General features: G+C 40.0%; 1 long non-coding RNA gene across 2 annotated transcripts in view; it reads left to right on the top strand.

Moving 5' to 3' along the window:
- The window catches only part of LOC119509423, a 53963-nt gene that overhangs the window by 19918 nt on the left and 12090 nt on the right, over positions 1 to 21955 (top strand). Inside the window, exons 2-4 of one of the 2 annotated variants that reach the window (XR_005211699.1) lie at positions 20593 to 20664; positions 21503 to 21557; positions 21654 to 21717. The exons of the other annotated variant lie outside the window; for it this stretch is intronic. This is a non-coding gene — a long non-coding RNA (uncharacterized LOC119509423). The remainder of the gene's footprint in view (positions 1 to 20592; positions 20665 to 21502; positions 21558 to 21653; positions 21718 to 21955) is intronic. 2 annotated transcript variants of the gene reach the window in all.

Raw genomic sequence — 21955 nt, 5'->3', positions numbered from 1 at the left:
GAGGATGCTATTTCTGTTTGTCAGGGAGTGCCAGAAGGACACAAGCCAAAGATGGCTAGGAACCAAATTACCTCTCAGCCCTCTGGATGCTCTTCTCCTGGCTCCAGCTCATCGGAAAAGTAAAGAGCTAAGAAAAGAGGGAAACTACAGCCAGGTCATCCCCAGGAGGCATGAGTGGGAAACAACAAGCAAAGACAAACCATTTCCAGGACCTTCTCCAACCTGAAAAGGAAAAGCTGAATTTTAAAATGAGCAGATACATTTTAGTTTTTCATTTCGGATATGTATTTATTCTTTGCTAAATGGCACCCTTGAGCCCGCATTGTGGGTGGGGGTGAAGGGACCAGTTGACCAGTGTTGAAAGCTGGATTGGAAATGCCAAGTCTGAAGTTGGGAGCTTTTTGAAATTATATAGACAATTACTAAGGGCTCCCTAGCCAGTCTTGCCAGAAGGCACTTTCTACCCAGAAAGACAAGAAGAAGAAGAAAAACAACAACAACAACAAAAATACAAAACCAGGAAAAGAACACTGCTGGCTGGGAGCAACAAGGAATAGAAGGCAAAAAAAGAGAGCTGCAGGGAAGCACTGCTTGGCAATGAGTGTGATGGAGACCAGTGGCCAGGAGGAATGATCAGAAAGGGGAGCCGTAAAGCTAGCGACATTTAGGTTTAGCACACCTGCTGTGTTCCCACACTGTGCCAAGTGATAAGAGGCACCGGAGTCATAGAAGACCCAGTCTCTACCCTGAGTGCCCAGCAGCATTTCTGGCTTATACTACAAAAAGACCCAATGCATGATTATAGAGCTTACATGTAATATAATGGGTACATGATAACCTTCCATTAAATATTAATAAACAGGAGGTAATAAAATTCAGTCTGAAAGAACCCGCCCCCCCAAATGATCATATTTCAACTGATAATATCACTAAAAGGAAAAGGGTTAACATTCCTAGCTTGGACACGGAGAAGAAGTAAAGGTACAGAACCTAACCTGTTGCAGTCTTGCCAAATCACAGCAAGTGCTCAAAAATATTTGTTGAATTGTGCTTTGAAAGTCTTCACCTTTCTGTATATACCGTCTATTGCATAATAGGGAAGGGACTGAGACTGGAACTGTAATCCATAACCGTTTTTTAAATTACCTATATAAATGCTTTTTGAGCTGTATATTATGCACATTATATTTTACAATAATGGAAATGGCTGAAGTTGTGGAACTGTGACCCATGACATTCTTTGAAATTTGCTGTCTAACTACTTGTGAAATTGTACTTTGAAAGTTATCACTGTTATGCATATATGTTAAAATTCACAATAAAAAAAGAAAAAATATTTATTGAATATTTGTTGACATCTCACCATCAATCAATTTTTCCCGTTTATTTTTTTCACAGCTTGATTGAGGCATAATTTATATACCATAAAATTCTCCCATTGTATTTGTACAATGCAATAATTTTTAGTAAGTTTATAGAGTTGTGTAGTCATCACCACAATCCAATTTTAGAAGCACCCCAAAAAGTTCCCTCATGCCTGTACACAGTCAACCCACACTTCCAGCCCTAGCCCCAGGCAAACACTAATCTGCTTTCTATCTCTATAGATTTTTCTTTTCTGGACATTGCACATAAATGAAATCATGTGATATGTTGCCTTTTTTTTTTTTTCCAGCTTCTATCAATAGCATAATGTTTTTGAGGTTCATCCATGTTCTAGTATGTATTGTAGTTCATTCTTTATTATGGCTGAGCTGTATTCCATTGTATGGGTATGCTACCCTTTGTTTATCCATTCACCAATTGGTGGTCATTTGGGTTGTTTCCAGTTTGGAGCTTTCATGAATAATATTGCTTTGCACATACACATACAAGTCTATGTGTGATTATGAGTTTTCATTTCTCTTGAGTAGATACCTAAGAGTGGAATCCAACTTTTTATTTTGAAATTTTTCATGTCTATAGAGAAATTGAAAGAATAGCACATTATATATCCTTTACCTAGATTTCTAAATTGGTAACATCTTGTCACATTTGTGTGCTCTCTCTCCCTCTCTCGTGCTCTCTCTCTCTCTCTCTCTCTCTATACATATATATATGTATATGTATATGTATTATGTATATGTGTATTTATTTATATAATTACAAACTATCTGAAAGAAAGTAAGTTACAGACATCATGGCATATCACCCCTAATTACCTTAAGGTGCAGCTCCTAAGAAAAAGGCCATTCTCCTACATAATTATCACAATTAAGACTTTTTCCCAACTTTACTTTGAAATTTTTCAAAACTACAAGACAGTTAAAGAATAATACGCTGAAGTGAACGTTGACTTTGCTACCATTTCCAGTTTTGCTGCTTTGAACCCTCCTTTCTCAGACTTTCTCTCTGCACTGCTCCTAAAATACTAGAGTTGGGCTGCTTTTGTGCACAGACAGGGAATATTCCTGACTTGTCACACTCTTACTCCACCATTGTATATTCCAAGAGTTTTCGGCCCAGATTTCGCAAGACTCCAAGGTGTCTCTTGTTTCTTGTCCTGAGGCATATTACAACACTCTTAAAACCTCTCTCACCTCCATCAAGGCTTGGCTGAGATGTTAACTTCTCCATGTCTCCATGTCTCCTACCCTCCCCATGCTGTTTCAAATTTCAGCCCCTCTCCTTCTCCTAGCCCATACTCCTGTTCCCCTTTACCCAGCTCTATTTTTTCCCCAAAGTACTTACCTTCTAACATAATGTATAATTCATGTATTTATTATGTTTATCAACTGCCTCCCCCACTAGAATGCAAGCTCTACGAGGGCAGAGAACATTGTCTTTTTTTGTTCATTGCTGTATTCCCAGACCTGATACTGGTGCCTGGCACTTCAAGCACGCAATACATCTCATTAGAAGGAATGAGTGGATAATGCGTGTGTGGATATGTGTGGGTATGAGTAGGGATGGACTGACCCTGAGCAAATCATTCTATGTTGCCACAACCCCCAGGAGGTGTGGGGAAGGATCATTGGTTTAGCCTTAATTAACATTCTGAACCCTAAATGGAAGGCTTCGGGAAACCACCAACCCTTTGGAAACCGCAAAATGAACCCCACCCCCTGCCCTCCTTCATTAGAACAGACAGGAACTTTCCAAATAGGAAGTCTCCCAACACGTTTCTGAAGAAAGATATTCTTTGCCTCAGAGAGCAACCGAGATCAAGTAATTCTTCAAGGACCACAAATTCCTGGAGCTCAGCCAGCCCTGGATTTTCTGGAGGAAGCACATCTCATGCCCATCACCCCCTCACAGGTCCTCCCCTCCAAGCAGCCCCCATCCTTCTCGCGCTACACCCCGCCCCAGGGATTTGGCGTGGTGGTCACCCACCTGGCCAACAAGAAGCTGGTCAAGGCTGGCACGGCCACGAGGCAGCCCGGGGGATGGGCTCGAGAGCCTGAACTAGGAACAGTGGTGAGGAGAGGAGGGGGGACGCTGAAAGGAAGCCCAGGGACAGAGGCTTTGCGGTGAGTGAGCCCAAGTCATGAGGAAGCCCGGGTAGTAAGATCTATGAGATTGAGAAAAGCCCTTCAAAGAAAAGCAAAGAGGGTGAGGAATCTGACAAATCCCTACCCCTGAAGTCCCTTGAGCTGCCCTGGTTTCAGGGTGACATCTGGTTCTGGTCTTGGTGAGTCCTGGCTATTTCACAGGTCCTGTTTCAGAGTTCTAGACATTTCCATCACCTTCACTGCTTTGTATTTCTTCACCACAAACCACATCACTTGAACTAGGTTGAGTGGCCCTTTATTCCTTGCCACCCAAAGGCTCTAAGTAAAGTACAAATATGTGAGCATTTACTGTGGAGAAATACCAAATTACTGAAAATTTTCCCCACTCTCAAGAAGCTTATTATTTCCACTTGTGCTTTCTCCACAGCAACACATTCCCTTGCTGTGCTCTACAGCCTTGCTGCTCAAAGTGTGGTCCAAAAAACACCAGATGGGCATCAATTGGGAGGCTGTTAAAAATGCGGGATCTGGGGTCCCACTTCAGACCTTCTCCACCCCAGGTAAATCGTGAGAACATCAGAGTTTGAGAAGCACAGCTTCCACCCAGCAAATAGTCCCAAATCCATCATTCCAATCACCTGCTGAGTCCTGGACTCCCATGTGCCATAGATTTGATAAACAAATTCCAAATGCGTATCAGAGGTGGCAAAGGTAAAATGCAGACCTGAAAAATGCAGGCGTTTTCAAGCTCTTCCTTTGCCTGTGTCCTTCAGATGTCTTTCACTGTTTTTGTTTGCAATGCTATTGTAAATGCCTGTCTTTTTTTTTTTTTTCCTAGAGGTTCATACTGTTTTGGTAAAATGCTGTTGAGTAGATCCAAGGATTAAGGGAATCTGTTCCTCTACCCTGTACTTTACAACTGTAGATGATATCTAATAAGCATTTTAACTACATTCTTTCAACATACAGTCATCCATGAGAAGTATCTATAGTTTCAGGTTACAGCTTGTTTTCATCTCAAACACTGGAGAAAGAAAAAACACCATCAAGAGATGAAACCCCAAGAAATAAAATGTGACTGGTTTTCAAGGAGGGAATCACATTCCAGGTTCCTCAATTATATGCCCTCAAGTGTCTATTGCTTGGGTCAGTTGCTGGACCTGGGCTACCAAGTCTTCAGGACCCGCCATGCCCACCTGTGCTTGCCAGCCTGCTGCAAATCCTCAGAAAGGGGACCCCAGGGAACAAGACACCCTCCAATCCTTCTTTCCCTCCCTTCCACCCTCTTTTGTGTCCCTTATTCTCCTTTCCTTCCTCCCAATATGGTGCATTGAGGGCTCGCAAGGAGCTTCATGCTGCCCTGTATTGGAGATGCAGCGCTAAAGAAGACAGACATGGCACCAGCTCACAGAGCTTATGTTCTAGGAAGGAGGACTGCAAAATGACTGATGAATCAAATCATTTCAATTATAAGGAGAAAGTGCTCTGAAGAAATTAAGAATGATAGGAGAGTGTATAACAGGATGTGATCCTGGTCTGGGAGCTTCCTTGAGAAAATAACATCTGAGCCAAGGCCCAAAGGGTGAGTAGCAGTGAGCCAGGCAAAGCAAGAAGGGAGGTCTCCTTGTTCCCAGCTGTCCTCTTCACCCACCCTGCCAAGCTCAGCTCTCGGAGTGCCCATGGACTACCTCTGCATCTCCTGCTGTTGACACCATACTGACCTTGCCCAGTGTCCTGTAGGGCTAACAGCTCCACAGCTCAGGCTTGAGACTTGCCTCCACTCTTGTCTGCATCTGAGCTTGGCCTAGGCCATTTTCTGCCCCACGTCTCCCTTATGGGTGCTAACAGTTCACAGGGTCCCCACCCTGCTAGGTAGCAAGATATGTGATGCCATCACTTTCCTAAGTCTCTTAGAAAGCATTTTCTTTCCAAAGAGGATTATTTTGCCTTTAGCACCAGGACAATAAATCAGGCTCAATCAGGATTTATGTTTGGTGTGGTGAGCCATTATGCAGGAGACTGTTTCTAACACAACTGCACTTTCTGTGCCAAGGACCCCGCTAGCCTTGGGGGTGGGCATGGTGCACAAGGCAACTGGGTCAGTTCAGGTTGCATCTTTCTGATGCCCTCATATAGGCTGGCTGGAGACCAAAGTGAGTGATGTTTCCCACGTGCTTCTCTCCAGGTTATACAAGCAGCTGCTGAATTCCTCTCCCTCTCTAGATAAATTTAGTTGTTTTGCTAACTGGACTATGGCTTCTTTTTTCTGAACATCACAGGCATATTTTGGGGTTTCTGTTTGTGAACAGGTGCTGAAGGAAGCACAATTCATTTATTTAATAGGATGGTACTCTGTGTTTGAAAAATAACAATTTGAAAAGGAAAAATGGTCCATCCGATGCCTTTTGCTTTTCTCATCAGGCCCTACACTGAGAACAACTGCTATTACCTTTAGTTTACAGAATCCCCATCTGGTTAGGTACTTTGATTTATGTTGGCTGTACTCCAGAATAGCTGATTTGGTTTATTTTAAGGAGTTTTATTTTAAGGAACTTTTGACATTTAAGAATTTAATTGGAACAATCTGTACCCAGAAATTTTTTAATGCAGTCTAGGATTAAAGGAGGTTCTTCAGAGTGTGTAGGGTTTTAGAAAAAAGTAGAGCTTTCCACACCTGGGTAGTCTGTGTGCTTCAGAAGTTTGTTCAAGATGTAAGGAGAGAATCCTCAGGTTGGGATTTCTGTCAGTGATGAACATGGACAGAATGGTTATTTCTGAAACTGACTAAACTAACTCTCAAACCCATTTCTTAAGCTCAATTTACAGAGTGAGCTTTGCTAAGGAAGACTGTCCCCCAAGGGCCACTTACAGGGTGATGAAGGGCATGAAGTCTTGCCATTCAGCCAGTTCTCATCAGGTGCTCAGGCTTAAACTGGGATGGATTTGGGAAATCCGCTTTACCCCTTACCAAGCGGCCAGGTTTTCCTGGTTCTGAGAGCCAGAAAGAGCCCAGGCTGATTCAGAATTCCTCTACTCTGAGAACTGAGGTCACAACTGGAAAGTACAAGAGCCTGGTGACATTTGAGACTCCCAAGAAGTGTCCCAGCTTCCAGAGATTGACCTAAATCTCTACGGACAGTCTGCAGGGTCCCCAAAATTCTTGGTACTTTTGGTGACCTGAAGCTGATCCGTAATCCCTGAGATTGCTACTGGTTGAAACAAAGAGCAATGGCCTTCCCGGCCTCCGGGGTCATTAAAGCCCAGTCGATCGTAAGAAAGGGAAGAGCAGCTGGTGCTTACCAGGTCCTGGGCAATAAATTCCAAACCATGCCTCTAGCCCCAGCTTCTCTCCCTAATTCCACATTTGCTTCCAGGCATCGCCACCTGTATGTCCTAATAGCGCTTAGACCCAGCAAGTTTGTCTTGAACTCTTCTACCTCCCTATTTCTGCAGTTGACTCCACCATTCTCCATTCTCCCATTCAACATCTTAGAGTCATTTTTCACCTCACCCTCACTGCCATAAGCCTCAATTAATTGTGTGTTCTTGGGTCAGTTTCTTAAACTTTCTGTTTCTCAGACATTATCTAGTTAGAAAAAAAATTAATGCCTGTCTCAAGGGGTCTTTGTAAAGAAACTTAGATATCAGGAGTGTGAACTTTATTTGGGAAATGAAGGGGAAGAGAAAGGCTATTAACTTTTCTGAGCCCCTGCTCTTTGTCCGTCTCTATTAAACATTTTGCATTGAAGGTTTAGATTTAATTACCACATCCTTCCCTAGCCCTTTCTGTTGTAACTCCTATGATTTTCCACTATGTATCTTACTCCAGGCAACTGGACTGTTTACTCTTACTTGAGGAAGGCAGAATTCTTTCCCAATTCCTAGTCTTCAATCGTTCATACTCTTCTATGTACCTGGCATGCCCCATTCTCTTCGCCACTTCAGGATGAATTCCTACCTACCCTTTAAGGTCCATCATTAATGTCCTGGTAAATATTTAACAACCAGCTCTCTAGGGAGAAAAGAGCCCTGATGCCTCATGCTTGTCAACTTCCATGGTGTAAATACTCCCACCGTGGCCGATTTCAAGCTACCAACATGACATCAACTGACTCAGAATACTTCTGAAATTTTAGTTCTCCGTTCTCAGGGGCCAGTATGAGCTGGTTCAGCATACCACTGAGCTTCAAATGTCAGTCTCCCTTCTTTGAACTTTGTTAATAATTTGTACTCTATTAGAGTACGTATTCTAGATTATTTTATGATCAAATGAATTTCTGTTTTCATCCCATCTTAGATAATTAACTTTTCAAGGGCATGAACTATGTCTTGCTTATGTTTTCACAATGGTACCTAGGACAAGAATAATGGTGTTCAATAAATATTTGCTGCATTAGACCGATGATGAAGATTGTCACTATGGCTGGACACAGTTGTGGTGAAGATACAATGACATCATGTATGTATAGCAGCAACCAGAGCACTTGGCTCAGTGCTCAATTAGTGGCAGCTAATTTTACTCTCGCCTGTGGCCCCTGGAATTAAGGGAGCAGAGATTTTAATTTCTAACAATGCTTCTCAACCTCCATCTACACATTATAATCACCTGGGGAATGTTTACAACTCCCACTGCCTAGGCCAATAAATCAGAGATCAGTATTTTTAAAGGTCTCCAAAGGAATTCATGGTGCACCAGGTTTAAGAACCACTACGTTATATATTTCCAATCCTCTCCCTGGCTGATGAGTCAAGAGGGTCAACAAAAAAATGTCTAAATGGAACCAGCTATCCCTTTAAAAATCCTCCTGTTCACTACACAATTCCAGTAAATAGGAGGGAAACTCGCAGGATTGCCTTATTTGGTGATCATGTTGGGTGGAGTCACCTGGGAGAGGAAAGGCTGAGAATGAGTAATGCAGCCTTCTGTAGGGGCAGGAGACAAATACCTCTTTGTCAGCAAAATCCTGAAAGTGAAGTTTTTCAAGCTGGCGGAATTTTATAGTTATCTCATTTAAATTAGATTTGGTCCCTGTGATGATTTAGTGCAGACTAAACATAAGGAAGTTTTATTTCAATGAGTGTCAGTGTATTTGTTCCAATTCTTTTGTTCCATTATGTTATTGTAGCAAAATAACTGAACTACTAGGGCTCAAAATAATTCTTATTCTTATAAGATATTTGGTGTAATGAGGATGGACTATCTTTAAGTCAAGGCAAGAATGCATTTCTGTTTTTGAAAAGCAGGTATTGTTTTCTCCTTAGAAGCAGTCTGAGATCTGATTGGTCCTATGGGACACACAGGGAACCAATGGGAAGTAAAAGATTCCACTTCTACTTGGGCACACTTGACATACTTCATCATTTATGGGTATTTAGTTATTGCGGTTTAGTCAAGTATCTCTCATGTTACAGGCATTCACCAAAAAAAATTCTAAAAGGATATGATCTGAAAAGTAAATAAAGCTATTCTGCTTTAATAGTCCAATATATTACTCCCTTTGTTTTTCTTATGAAAACTATAGCCTGGCAATTGACTTTAAAGGAGAGAGGGAGGGTAGAGTATGTGTATGCATACATGTATGTGTGTTAGAAAGTCAAATTTTAGAAATTTAATAGGCTATTTCTTTGATGTCAAACTGTGAATGAGTCTTTAAAAAATTATTTTTAAATGTACTTTTGGGGCACTAAAGAAAATGTGTCTGGAAGTGTGAGGTGGCTAATGTTAGCTCTGTTGGACCATACCAGATGCTTCTGCAAAAAACATGTTTATTCTACTCATAGTTCAAATTGGATTTTTCTTATAGAGACTCCAAATTGCCTTTGAAATAAACGTTTTTATCTATTACTGCTATTCAGTGGTTTAAAAGTCTTTTTCTCTTATGGTATATGCATAGCATATTATTAAAACATATGGATTTATTTTTTTACCTTAAAGTGAAATGAACTTTTAAAAGCAATTCTTGCCACAGCCTCCTACTTTAGATCAAGTCTCTATGATGCCCTAAACGCTTCATATTTATAGTTCATCTGAACTACAGCTTTTCTGTATATCACAGTCTCAAAACCTTGCCTTTCTATTACTTTTTCTCTGTCCTAACATTATGAATTTATGGAGGGCATGTATGTGCAATACAGACTTCCAATATATCAAGTTTATTTCTAAGGGTCACCAAGAGGGAGCATTAAATACCAATATGGATAGAATTCAGAACAAGGGATCAAGGCATCTACTGTTTACTCTCCTTGAATATTACAGTGACCTACTCTGGGTTTCAGATCATCAGGTAAAGTTCCAAGAAGCTACATAATCAGATGGACCAAAAGATCTAGCAGATTTTACTTGTTGCCGAAAATCTAAAAAGAGGCAGAGCAGTAGAGCTGGAAAAGATCCATCTTCATGTCCGACACATCATTCTTTGCTATTTGCACGAGGGCTCTGCAATGAGTTCTCAGCAAAATGGCTGTGTGAGCCACATAGGGAGCATCTCAAACTTCCCTTTTATTGAGAAAATGGGAAGAATTGTACAAGTTGCTTCAGTTCTCTGAAATTCTGGCCCTGCCCAGAGTCACAGTCACCTAAATCCCCATTGTGTTGCCTTAAGTGATAGAAAGGATAATAAGCCAAGGTCCAGTTTGGCTGCAAGGGTGAATTGAGGCTAGGGAAAGAAGGAAAGGTCATTGTTAATGCAAAAGTTGTCTGAAGGGGAGAAGGGCTATGGATGTGTCCAAATCTGTGAATACCCAAGACAGGACCCTTTGGAAGACTCATTAATTGTGGCTACTGAGGAAGAAAGCATTTAGTACTCTAAAAGAGCAATTTGCTTGTAAATATACCCCATTTAAGCCTGGGAATGGCTAGATAGAAACTGGCCTGAAATTTTTGGGTGTCCATCTATCATGAAAGATGTTTAGGTGCAGAAAGAAGATCTGATATTCTGACAGGGTTACAGCAAATGAGCGCAGGGCACCCAGGGTCCACAGGTGAGAGAAGAGATCCTGCTTATCAATAAAGATTGGGTTCAACTGCTTAAACAGTCCTGTAAAAGAAGTTTGAAGGTCAGCAGTCTAAGGTAAGGACCCAGTCTCCACCATTCTCAGTGCATGCCAGGATGGCATCTTGAGATTCACCCAGCAGGAAGGAGGAAGGGAAGAAAAAGAGGTGGAGGAGCTAAAGGCATGTATCAATTGTCTTTTTAGGATGATTTCCAAAACTACTTTCTGTTCACATAACATTGGACATAATTGAGTCAGATTGATACTTAGCTGCAAGGGAGCCTGGGAAATGTGGTCTTTACCACAAGTGGTCATGTATATAGATAAAAATGGTTGGTTCTGTTACAAGAAAGAAGGGAATAGATATTAGAGTAGACACCCAGTGGTCTCCACCACAACCTGACCAATGTCAGGGTTAACATTCAGGGTTCAGACGCTGCCATAGTTAGGCAGAAAGCCTGGAATTCAGGAGGCCTGGATCCTAGTCTCACTTCCACCAAAGTTTACAAGTGATCTTATAATCTCATCCATAAAAAGACATGTCATGGCTAAAACTTAAATGTTGTGACACATGATATTAAAAGAATAATTAGCAAATTAGCAAATAGAATTTTTATTTTGTGTTTCCATTCTCAGGAAATAAGTGCTTGTTTAAAGAAGCTGTTGAATTAATTACCTAGTCTAAAGCATACATCTTAGGAAATTCAAATGCATCCACAGGAGAAAATAGAATGGTTGAATCTTAGAGTAGAAAGGGACATTCAAGGTTGCCTAATTCAACAACCTCTCTCCCAATATAGGAGTCTATGCCGCCGTGACCCTGACAGATGGTCTCCTGTCTTGGCCTTAAGCCCTCCTAGAGCGTGTTTTTGTAGTCCCATTGATGGACAGCTCCAAATGTCAGATAGTTCATCTGAATAGTGATCTAAAATCTCCTTCCCTTGAACACTCACCTCCTGAAACAACAGAGAACAAAGCCATTATTCTGTCTTAATGACAGCCCATCTATTGGAAGATAGCTCTTATATCAAATCCTTGGTCTCCTCTTTAACCTTAATATTCCTGATTGTTTTAACTGTTTCTTAAGTAACCAGCTAGGTGTCTGTATCTCTCACCATCCTGGGTATCTTTCACTACATTATTGTTTCTTGAACTTTTTTGACCATGACTCACAGAAAAAAATCCATTTTACACATATACGTACATATAATTGAAACAGAAGTTTCATTAAACAATACTTATCTTTTCTACCTGCAATGAACTCGGATATATTTTTCAATTTAACTTATTCTATTCTACTCTACTGTGCTCTATTTTATTATTTTTTCAAGGCTGGTTGCTATCCACCAACTGGATTTCACACCCACTCATGAATGACAACCCATACTTTGAGAAACACTACTCCAGATGTACTCTGGCATGTAAATGTTCTTAGGGGGTGAAGCCCTGGTTCTGCAGGCCATTTTAGTGAGGACAAGAGTCTTCTATTTCCTGAGTCTGGAATTTGGTGTCTTTGTTTTAAAGTAGTCTAAGTGCATTAAATCATCATATCATGGGCTGAACATTTGAGTCAGTTATAACTGCAATACTTTCTCCATATGAATAGCTTCCAAACCTGCTTCCCTTCACCCTATGCTTGTGCAGCTGATTATTTAAACCTATATGCAGAGTTTTAATTTAATCCTGTTAAACCTCATCTTTTTTAGCTTCAAGTGTTTTCAATGTTTCAAAAATGTTTTGGATCTTAATTGTCATCAATCTTTCTAATTTTGTAGCATCCACATGTTTAAACTATACTTTCCATAGAAAATAAAATTTTGTTTGGTTTGGCTTTCAAATGATGACTGTTTAGCTAAAGTCTCTGCCTCTGTTATAGCCTTTAGTAAATAAACTGTGGAAAAAGAGGAACCAAAGACAGAAACCTATGGCATTGAACAAGAAACAATAAAAGTCTATGAGTTTGGGTTTGAGTTTATTATTTTCTATATAGATTGCTACTTAAACTTAATTAGAGAATGTTTACCCATCATGTGGCAAGAGAATGCCACCATCTTTAAACTTAATGGATACAAAATTTATGAAGAGCAAACATAGGCGGACTACACTGCAGGGCCTGGATATGTCGTCCCCACCCCCACCCCCACCCTGAAATCCTAGAGAGATAGAGACCCTCTGACATGTTATAATCTCTTCTGGCTGAGAAGTAATGTAGGATAAGTGAACAAGATTTTCATTCATTTAGTCGTTCTACAGACATTTGCTGAGCACCTATTCTGTGCCAGACACTGCCAAGCATAAAACAGGGAGTCCTAAAATCGTCTGTGGGGTATGTAAGGCAGAGAAAATGCAAATCAGGGAGACCTCCTCCTACCTGCCCCTACCTTCAAAGGCATTGTCTCTTACTTAGGGAGGAGGCAGCCCATGCTATTCAGCCACTGAGGCTCACTGAGCTCAAGAAATAAGGTTTTAGGGCGGTGAGAGTCAGCTAGACAGAGAAAGAACGTCATACTAAGGGGCTCATGAGAGAAAAAAAAACATGGTTACTTCATGAATAGCAAAGAACAAGAACACTCCTGGAAAACTTCAAGAATGGCATGGCTTTGAACACACTGATCAAAAAATATTTACTTGCCCCATGTCCAGGATATAGTTGTGATGAGGCAATGAGAGGCCGGGACCCCCATCTTTGTTCTGTGATGCACTCCCAAATGTCCAATCAGGATCCTGAAGCGTTTAAGAGCAGCTTTAGGATACGTGTGCTACCTGTGAGTTGTAAGTTCTTATGGGATGAAAAGAAACTAAAAGCTGTTAGCCAAAGTCAAGGAAGGAATGGGGGAGAAAGAGATGGAGTTGGCAGAAAGGGAATGATTTTCTTTCTATCTTTACTACAAATTCCAGTCTTTGTTTTCAACTTGATTTTTCTTTTCTTTCCCTTCTTTCTTTGCTCTTTCTTTCTTTCTTTCTTTCTTTCTTTCTTCCTCTTAACTGGCAAGCTGTTTTATTTTTTATTTGATTTTATTTTAAATTAATGATTGGCATTGCATTCTTCATGTTCTAAAACTCAACAGGTTTGAAAAGAATATATAGTCGAATTCCCTTCTCTGCCCTATCCCCTACCACCCAGTTCCTCTCCCCAGAGTCAACCAGTGTTGCCAGGTCTTGTTTATATTTCAGAAATAGGCTGTGCATAGCAGGCAATATGTATGCATATATACCCCCATACCTTTTTTTTTTCCAGTTAAATATCAGCATAATATACACAAAGATAATAGACATATATTGTAGACCATAACATATATACATAAAAGTTATAACTTTCCAAGTACTATTTAACAAGTAGTTAGCAAATTTCAAAGAATATTATAGGTTACAATTCCACAGTTTCAGTTATTTCCTTATTGTGAAATATAACATATATACAAAAAGGTAATATCTTTCAAAGTAAGATCTAATAAGTATACATATAGGAAATTTCCAAAGCTATTACGAGTTATAGTACCGTAGTTTCAATTATTTCCTTATTGTGAAATATAACGTATATACAAAAAGATAGAGCTTTCAAATTACAATTTAACAAGTAGCTATTGAACAAATTTCAAAGGATGCTATGGGTTACAGTTCAACCATTTCAATTCTTTCCTTCTAACTATTCTAATACCCAAGCAACTAAGAAAAAGAAAATTATATAGATTCAGTATTCATAATCTTTTGTTAAATTCTATCTTGTCTGTTGCTACCCCTTCCTCTGGTTTAATCACTTTCCCGATCTTCAGGGATGTCTAGGCAGTGACCACCCTAACTTGTTCATGTTGAAGAGGGATATGAACTTTATGAGCAAAGGGGGACACATCTCGTTGATGTTCTTGAAGAGGCTATTGCCTCTGGGTTTTGGAACTTAGCTGGCATAGGAGCACTCTGAAGGCTTTAAGTTTCTGACAAATAAATTTAGGGAGTGAAACTTTTATAGAGTCTCAGATAGGGATCAAGTATTCTTTAAGGTTTTTGGGACTATTGTTGAATTGGGCTTATCATATTGTGGTCATTTGGCATATCTAGGTGAAGCTTGCATAGGAGTAACCTCCAGGACAACCTCTTGACTCTATTTGAATTCTCTTAGCCACTAAAACATTACTTTGTTGCCTTGCTTTTCCCCCTTTTGGTCAAAAAGGCATTCTCAATTCCTCGATGCCAGGGTCAGGCTCATTCCCAGAATCCATGTCCCACGTCACCAAGAAGGCTCATTCATCTTAGGGGTCCTGTCCCACGTCAGGGGGAGGGTGATGAATTTTTTACAGAGTTAGGCTTAGAGAGAGAAAGTCCGCATTTGAGCAACAAAAGAGGTCCTCTGGAGTTGACTCCCAGGCATAATTACAGGTGGGTTCAGCCTCCTCTTTACAGCCATAAGTTTTACCCAAGTAAACCTCAATATCTAGGGCTTGACTTAAAAAGTAGGGAGTTCCTAAGTTCACATAGCATATGTTATATCCAGATAATCCATCCATATCTCTCATTATCATCACTCAGTTGTACAATCCTCATCACTCTCCATTTTAAACAATTCTCATGACCAACATCTCGCAGCTCCTGTCAGCCCCCAATTAATTGTCCCTAGCATTTGTGTAATACTTGTATGTTATTCCTATTAATTATAGTCCCTACTATGCAATGTGTAGATTTTTCCCATGTACCCTTCTGTTGTTAACTCTCTGTGCCAATGTCATACCTTAGAAGTATATCATGCAAGCACCTATCTATATTTGTGGTGCTGATCTGTGGGAAACATGCCTTTAAACAACCCCCTTCATTCCTATTCACCTTCAATACAACTCTGATACTTATAATCCGATTAACAAACAATTGTTACCCCTATCCATTACCACACCTTTGAATTCACCATCATTAACTTGTCTGAAAACAGTACTTTGTTTTTCCTTTTACAGAATTCTCAGACTTGACTAAACTTTTTAAGTGTAAGAGAGGAGACTAGTGTTCAAGGGATAAGAAAACTAGTGAACATCAAGAAGATGGTAAAAAATTATATTTATATATTTTCTGGCCTCACCATTTATGTAACCCAGCTTCTCAGGAAGACACAAGAGTTTCTAACGAAAAAGCATAAAGGGAAATATTACTGGCTCTTCTTTTAGAAGTTTACTAAAATCCTTGAATTATGAAAAAGCTTGCAATCTTTTGCTGTCAAATATAAGAAACATGATAAAAGAACATTGAGAAAAGTTATACTTTGTACCTAAAACATTATGCAACCTTGAGAATTTTGGAAAGCTACACATGACTCTGTGAGCAACCTTCAGAAATATTAACAATCTGTACTGACAAACAGGGGCATCTAATTTTTTCTTTTATGCTACCAAAATTGATGTGGAAGCTAGGGAAAGAATGTTCAGGCTGAAATGAATAGAAAGAACACTATAAATGAGTAGCAGGATAGTTAAAGCATGAAGCAGTCTTCTACATCTCCAGATAATGCAATGTTAAGTGTAGATTTAGCTAATTAATTGGTTAAGAGCAATTTGCTTCAGTGACTATCATATTTGAATATGGAATGCTATCTGCTTTGCCAGAAATGGAAAACGAAATTAACAAGGAGCTTGTAAAACAAATAGCTCTTGGCCACTGAAAGCGTAATTACAAGTCCGAAAACCCTTTATGAATTAGTCCTACAGAGGCAATTTTCCCCTCCACACTACAGAATTCTTCGGGATTCATAGAGAGTAATTTCCCTTCTACTAAAACATGTCCTCTCCAAAACCCTCTTACTGAGTGAGAAAGTAAGTTTCATTACCTTTTGGACCTGCCATGATATTAATCAAAAACAATATTGCCCAGCTTAAAGGATCACTCACCTTATTCAGCAGACTTGACTCTTCACAACTTCTGACAGTTCCTATATATCAAACCCATTCTTCAAGGAGGAGAACATGTCAACCTGATAATGTTCAAAAGAAAGTGCTGTCAGTTCAGAAAGTAATTCCACAGAAGGAATTCCAGAAAGTCAGCATCGTTAAATAAAGGTGTGGTGATATTATGTCTGCTGTCTCCCAAATTACCTTGAAGGGGATGCATTCATTTGGATGGTTAAATTCTGGGAGATTTGCTATAAATCAGCATCATCACATTATAGTCAAACCTTATAGACTTACTTGCAAAGGAAATCCAAGCTTGCTTGCTTAGAGAATGACAAGAAGAAGCAAATCCATTAACTGGCTTGCAACTTGAAAGAGATTCTTGTATTAGTTAATTGTATAATAAGACCTTAATTACTTATACAAATAATGCATAGAAACAAAAATGGAAGGAAAGTTGCCAAAATGTGACTATCAATCACATTATAGGAGCTTTTGTCCTCTGTTCCTTTAAAGTTTATTATTTTATTCTCTGCCTTTTTGTACAATGGTTTTGCAATACTTTGGTACTCAAGAGTGGGAAAAAGTTTAAAACTGAAAAAAAAACAAAACTGTTTTTCCACCTGCATATTTATTCTTCTTCCCCCATGTGATGGGGTATCATCCTAATTATCTTTGAACTTGCCCACATTGTGGTTTATTGTTCTCAACAGCAATTTCCTGGGTAGACCAGAAAATAGAATGAGAAATAAAAACTAAAATGCAAATTATCATTTATAAATAACAGACATCCCTCCACTTTTGCTGTTTAGTCCCCCAAACACACCTTTACTCTCAACCTTCTTGAGGGCAAAAGGGAGCCCAGGTGTTTCTTTTGTGTTTTCCCTAAGGGGAAATGGTAGATCAGGCTCCCTGGTCCCCTCAATAGCTTCCACCATCCCTCCTGCCTTGCTCCCCCAGCAATTCAGCCTCCCCCTAAGATTTACTGGTTACTTAGCACTCTGAATTGGCCCCTCCCTTTTACCTAGGGAATGACTCTCTGCATTTGTTTAACCACTCCTGCCAGCCAGTCAGGATAAACAGCCCTTGTAGAAGTGGCCCCAGGTTCAGCCCTCCTTCTCTGAGGCCATCCCGTCTGGGGCCTGGGGGAGAGCCCTCAAGAGCCTTCTTAACTGCTTGTGGGGCCCACCTGCCACCGTGGTGTGGGAGCACGAGCTCCACCAGCCCTCCCGTGGGCAGGACCCTGGAGAAAATTGATGTATGGCGGGATCCAAGTGCATCCCTGGCCTTCATCCGAGGCCTGCTGCAGAAGAAGGTCCCTTGGACCCAGGCGTCTCTCTCCCCCTTCACCAAGTAGTGGACCCAGTCCTGGTGCTGCAGCCTTGGGAATGCCTCTGTTCCAGTTCAGCATGTGGGAGTTGAACTGAATGATTCCCAATTCCACAAGAAGTCTGCGATCCCGGATCCAGTTCATCCTACTATGCTACAGGGTATATGAGGACACATGGGAGAAGTTTCTCTCTGGTCTCATTATTAAGAATTGTGCTTTTCCAGGGCAAGTTTGTTTTTTAATCTGGGAATTGTAGTTGGCGTTTAACAGTTCACTTTCCTTCTTGCTCGGGAGGCTGAGCAGCAAATTTGCCACCTCCCTCTAGCAAGTTTTTAGGGCTTTCTGGCAGGCATTTTTGTACTAATCTCACTCTAGTTCCCAATTTACTTTACTATCTTTATTTTTTCATTTTTTCCTTACTTCTTTTTATAGTTTTTTGTCTTGTTATATTGCATACCTTTTTTTTAAAGCTTCTTGGCATCTGTTTTGGAACAAAGAATACAAATAAAGTCAAATTAGTTTTAAGGATATATACTTTAGTGGCGGTCACTTTTCTGCTTATTCCTGTCTTTTAATGCACAGATTGTCCCCTAAATCCAAAAGCTGATCCTTTCTCCATCATTTTGACTATGCAAATTTATTATAATCAAATTGTAATTTCCTAGCGAGCAGGGATTAACTCTAATAAGGCATAATGCAGCTACAATAGGTGGAAAGAACCCTGGGTTGGGAGTTTCATTTCCAGCTCTCAATACTAAGTTTGACCTTGGACAGGTGCTTCTCTCTGGATCTCAGTTTTCTTCTTGATAAAATAAAGACATTGGACCAGTTACCTCCAAAATCCCTTCTAGTTCTGAAATTCATTGACTCTCTGATTCACTGTGGGTGCCTAATAAATAACATGCACACTTCTAGAGAACCTCAAGAATGACTTGTGTTTGGGCACGTTGGTCAACAAATATTCACTTGGCACTCACTTAGAACACAGCCACAGTTAGGGATGCAGCAGAGACAGCCGCCTCTGTGTTCTGCAGAGGACCCCAGACCTAAAGAGGTTACTGAAAACACTTGATTGTCCCTGCTGCCTGAGTGTTCAAGGTTTTTACAAGACAAATAGAAGCTGAAACTCCTTGCCAGAATAAAGAACCAAAGGCACAATGGAAAAAAGATGACATTCATGAGAAAGAGAAGTTCATTTGCTTTTAGAGAAAATAAAATTGTGTAGGTCTTTAGAGTGTGGGGAAGGGTAGAGAATTTTCAAAACTAAATAAGGTCAGTGTTAAATTTTAATATTCTACAAGTTGAAAGTAACCTATATAAGAATGGGGAAGATGTTCAGTATAGTTTAATTTCTCTACAAGATTATTGGACTTTAAAATTAATGATTGTTAATTACAAATTTGCTGATTGATTTTTGTTTTAAATTATTTGCACTTTTTAACACAAGCTGAGTTACAACCTGATGACAGCATTTTTTAGTGTTTGCCAGTTTATGAGTAATGGAACAAAGTTGAAAAGAAACCATCTACATTATAAAAAGTTTGAGTGTCCATTAAGTGTCCAGCAGATACAAAAAGTACTCATTCTCAGAAAAAGGCTGAGAAAGAAATAAAGGAGGAAGAAGTCTCTCCGTATATAATTTTTGCCATACATAAGTAACTTTCACTAATCCCTCATTTTTCTTAACTATTCCAGGAAGGGTTCTTATACCTATTGCTTCTTTTTGATACATCCTCAGTGGAAGGACCTCAAAATGCTGAGGGTTTACTTGGGATACACATCTTTACCTTCCTAGAGGCTAAGTTGTTTAGTCATTCCTCTTAAGTATCAACAAACAGAGGCAGATTCCTTCACTTATTTTGGATGGTGGAAGTGAAACACTCAGAGACAACGCTGTGCAAAGGACTTGCCATCCCGTGGACTTGCCATGCCTGGGCAAAACACATGAAAATCTTCTTACTTTCTGCAGAATTTAAAACTACATCCCTAACACCATTTGCCAAGTGTGCTTTTTAATTCCAACAAATTCAGGAGCATAGTAATTTATGCTCATGCTTTGTTTTTTTGTGTTTTTTTTAACCTCTTCCTGTTTCTTAATAAGCATGTCAGTTTGCTTCCTTCCACTCTTCTAAGTGGAAATGAACTTGAATTGGAAAAAACAACAAAAAGTGGTTTTATCAAGGTCATTGCCTGAGGGATAGCTGGCAAAAATCAGCACTTGGTTTTAGAGATGGCTCTGAGAGGTTAAAGAAGGTTGAACTCACAACCATTTTTTGAGGCTACAGTCATAATTTTCTTTTAGCGAAGAAAATCTAAAATAGGGTAAAAAATGTTGGTATTTTTTTAAATGCTTGGTTTTATCAAGTTAAAACTCTTAATGTACACACACAAATTGCAAATACAATGTAATAAGGCTACATAATTGCAGAACTTATTAAAAGATTAATTCATAATGCACCACTATTGGCATAACTTTTGTGAAGTCAAAGTTATATGAAGATTATTTTAATCCCATCAGATGTCTCTGTGTCTGTATGTTTAGCTTCATCTGAAAATTTAGTCAAAGCTCTTAAATATAAATTTGAGGCCCCAGCCAAGTGCGCCCCTCACCTACCTTTGGCACTAAAGTTTTCAGGGCCATCTGCAGATGACATCCTCATCAGGTACACTCATCCTTAAAACTAAGGAATAAAAAGATGGTCACGTATTCATGTTTCTCTCTCTCTCTCTCTCTCTCTCTCTCTCCTCTCTCTTTTTTAAAAGAAAACCCTAAAGATAGAACCTTGCCTTTCTATCAGTTTACTAGGATTTTGAATGGCATCATTTTATCCTATGCTTTCCTTTCTTTTGAAGACAGCAGCTCTCGTATGAATAGCTTTTTATATTTCTTATCCCTTTCTTGGCTCTCCTGTAGCTCTGGAGAACACCCAACTTCATGATGTCACGAGGAAACAAGTTTGGGCTGAGAAATGAGCATCTCACTGCGGTAATCTGTAACTATTTATCCTTTATTCTCTCCCCTACTCTGTCCCTGTTTCCCGCCTTGTCAGCAAACCAGAGTCACCTCTCCCTGTTTTTTGAGGGGCCTCCCACATTGGTAACTGATATCTGCAAAGCTTCCTCTTTTCTTCTACCTCTTCAGGAAATAAACTAACCAAAAACTCCTTGGTGTGTTGGTATCCTAGAAGCCATGACCCCTTTGCCTGTTAATCTGCAAGTATCTTGGCAGATAATGCTCAACTGATTGCTACTTGAGCAGATTCCCTTCCCCATCAGACTTTGACTCTAGGAGAGACTCCTTGGAGCATGTCTGCAGGGCAAACACTGCACTGATCTTAATAATTAAAACACTTCCTGCCAGGATGCATTTTCAGTTGTTGACTGTAAGTGTTCCAGAAAATAGAGATTGCTCAAGTCATTCCCCTCTCCCCTACCTCCTGTATCAGCACTGAAGCCAGGAGCGTTTTTATTTGATAGCTTCATATATTTTATTTCTTGAGGCTAATGATTAGATACTCTTTGCAATGACACTTAAAAAACAAAACCAAAAACAAAGAAGCAGCAGCAGGAATGCTGGATCAAATACACTTGGAAATGGATGGATGTAGCACATTATTCACTGTGAGGATCTTAGAATAATGTTTGAAATTTTTATTTGGTTGGAGATAACAACTGAAAAGCTTTATGAATATATTATTTAAAATTGTATTTATTATTTTTAAAATATTCCAACACAGAATATTCCCTTTTGTTTTAATTCAGGGTGGAGGTCTTTAGAAAAAATGGTGGAGACAGCCATAAATATCTTCCCATTGTATCCTCAGGTCTTCACTCCTCGTGGCTCTGGGGTTCCCCTCCTTTGAATACCACCAGCAGCAGGTAAAGGTCAGAGCGGGGTTCAAATTCTGGCTCCATCTATTGTTAGCAGCGAGACACCAAGTTACTTGATCACTTTGTGCCTCTGTTTACTTCTAGAGCTTTTCTGAGAATGCGAAGAAATAAAATACCTGGTTTTACTGAAATAAATTCATAGTAGACAGTGAGTGCTGGTTCCTTCCTGCCCACCCCCACCCCCCACACACACAGACGGTTCCAGAAAGTGCGGGGGGCTTCTTTGGGGCTCTCAGACTTGATGTCTTGTCTAAAGGGGAGGACGCGCACTGACGAGAGGAGGCGCCCTCAGCTTGAGGTGCGATGTGGGGCTCACAGCCACGCCCACCCGTACCTGTCCTCAGGTTCCTTGACCTGGCAATTGCCACTTACCTGCAGCCACCTGA

The sequence above is a fragment of the Choloepus didactylus genome, chromosome 14 (genome assembly GCF_015220235.1).
Source record: "Choloepus didactylus isolate mChoDid1 chromosome 14, mChoDid1.pri, whole genome shotgun sequence".
Taxonomy (NCBI): domain Eukaryota; kingdom Metazoa; phylum Chordata; class Mammalia; order Pilosa; family Megalonychidae; genus Choloepus; species Choloepus didactylus.
Note: the sequence above shows the minus strand (reverse complement) of the source record. Positions and strands in the feature narration are given on the sequence as shown.